General features: G+C 43.8%; 1 pseudogene; it reads left to right on the top strand.

Moving 5' to 3' along the window:
* The first annotated feature begins 1,043 nt into the window (after positions 1 to 1,043).
* Positions 1,044 to 2,221, top strand: LOC139005008 (dnaJ homolog subfamily A member 1 pseudogene; annotated as a pseudogene).
* The last annotated feature ends 307 nt before the right edge of the window (positions 2,222 to 2,528 follow it).

Here is a 2,528-nt window from a genome sequence, read left to right as displayed (position 1 = left end):
ATATAAAGAGCCAGGGTCCGTCACAACTGAAATGACCAGATGGACGACCAAACAACAGGCTAGGGTCCTGGCTGGCACGGTGGGAGTCAGTCCTGGGTCCCAGCCACCCGTGAGGCGGCAGTGGGAGGGAGCTGTGGGCTCTGGCTGCCCTTGGCATGGGGGCAGAAGGGAGCTGTGGGAATGGAGCCATGCTGCCATCGGACTGGTCTCTGGGTCCCTTCCCCTGCCCGCAGGCTCCAAAGAACCAGAGCCTTGCTTCAATCAGACTGGTCTCTTGGTCCCTTCCCCTGTCCACAGGCCCTAAGGAATCAGAGCCATGCTGCAATCTGGAAATCTTGGCTCTTACCCCCACCTGCAGGCTCCAGGGAACTGGAGCCATGCTGTGATTGGACTGGCCTCTTGGTCCCTCCCCCCGGCCTGCAGGCCCGGGGAACCAGAGCCATGCTGCGATGGGACTGGACCCTACTCGAGGGGTCCTGGATTGTGAGAGCGTGCAGGCTGGGCTGAGAGACCACCCTGAGTGCACAAATTTTCTTGCACTGGGCCTCTACTATAATATAATGTTAGAGAATCCCACTTTCTATACTTAGTCTTTATTATGTGACTCTTCCATCCTTGTGACTTTAAATAGCACATAAAGTAGTGCACATTATTCATAGGGGATACATTCTAAGACCCCCAAGTGATGCTGAAAACTTCAGGTAGTATTGAATCTGACCAGGTGGCTGAGTTGGTTGGAGCCCCCTCTGGTACTTCAGAAGGTGGGAGTTTAATTCCCCATCAAGGCACATACCTAGCTTTTGGGTTCAATCCCAGGTAGGCAACCAAACAACGTTTCTTTGTCACACCTCTCTCTCCCTCTCTCTCCCCTTCCTCTCTCAAATCAATTAAAAAAAAAAAAGAAAAGAAACGTTTAAAAAAGGTGAAACTTTCTAGGACACTCGGTGAGAGGTGGAGAAGCAGCAGCTTTCCAAGCTGTGCATAGCAACAAGCTCTTTCCTGCTCCCTAATAATTGTCTCAGGCAGCTCACTGGCTGTTAAAAATGGTGAAAGAAATCGCTTATGATATTTTGGGAGTGAAACCCAATGCCACCCAAGAGGAATTGAAAAAGGCTTCCAGGAAGCTGCTTGGCCTTGAAGTACCCCCTGAAAAGAATCCAAATGAAGGAGAGAAGTATGAACATTTCCCAAGCTTACAAAATGCTCTCTGATGCAAAGAAAAGGAATTATATGACAAAAGAGGAGAACAGGCAATTAAAGGTGGAGCAGGTGGTGGTTTTCATTCTCCCATGAACATCTCTGATATGTTTTATTGGAGAAGGATTCAGAGAGAAAGGAGAGGTACAAGTGTTATGCATCAGTTCTCAGTAAACTTAGACGATTTGCTTAATGGTACAACAAGAAAACTAGCTCTGCAACAATTACGATTTGTGACAAATATGAAGGCCTAGGTGGTAAGAAAGGAGCAGTGTAGTGTTGTCTCAATTGCTGGAGTACTGTGATGGAAATAAGAATTCGTCAGATAAGACCTGGAATGGGTCAGCAAATTCAGTCTGTGAGCATGGAGTTCCAGGGCCATAGGGAATGGATGGAACTAAAGATAGATGTAAAAGCTGCAATGGACAGAAGATAGTTTGAGAGAAGATTCTAGAAGTTCATATTGACAAAGGCATGAAAAAATGCCTGGAAGATCACATTCCATGGTGAAGGAGACCAGGAACCAGGGCTGGAGCCAGGAGATAGTATCATTGTTTTAGATCGGAAGGACCATGCTGTTTTTACTCAAGGAGAAGACCTTTTCATGTGTATGGACACACAGCTTGTTGAAGCACTATGTGGCTTCCAAAAGCCAATAGTTACTCTTCACAACCAAACGACAGTATCACCTCTCTTCTAGGTCAGATTGTTAAGGATGGTGGTGACTAGTGTGTGTGAAGTGAAGGCTCAACAATTTATCATAAACCACATGAAAAGGGTCACCTAATCATCAAGTTTAAGATAAATTTTCCTGAAAATGGCTTTCTCTCTCCTGATAAACACTCTTTGCAGGAAAATAAAAACAAAAAACAAAAACACCTACCTGAAAGGAAGAAAGTAGAAGAGACTGATGAAATGGAACAGCTAGAATTGGTAGACTTTAATATAAATCAAGAAAGACGAAGAAGCATGTAAAGATGATGAACATCATCCTAGGGGTGGTGTTTGGTGTCAGACCTCTTAATGGGGTCAGCAAATAACACTCACTAGTAGCATTTTATGTACAGGAGTGAAGGACGATAAACATAATATGCTCACTACTTGCTATTGTTTTTGTTTTAATATTAGATTATAGTAGTGTTTTAAAAGTTAAATGAAGAATAAACTCAAATACAAAAATATCAAAAACAAAGAAATCCCGAGATGGATTTAATCATAGCCAGAGAAAAGAGTATGTGCTTTGAAATTCAGTCTCACTAAAACATACATTTGAGGTCTCCCAGGGAACTTTTTATGAAGGAAATCAGAGTTTTCTTACTTTAAAACTAAGG

The sequence above is a fragment of the Myotis yumanensis genome, unplaced genomic scaffold (genome assembly GCF_028538775.1).
Source record: "Myotis yumanensis isolate MYYU_CA2020_CCGP unplaced genomic scaffold, mMyoYum1.0.hap1 SCAF_3, whole genome shotgun sequence".
NCBI classification, from domain to species: Eukaryota; Metazoa; Chordata; class Mammalia; order Chiroptera; family Vespertilionidae; genus Myotis; species Myotis yumanensis.
This window is presented reverse-complemented; position numbering and strand designations above follow the sequence as displayed.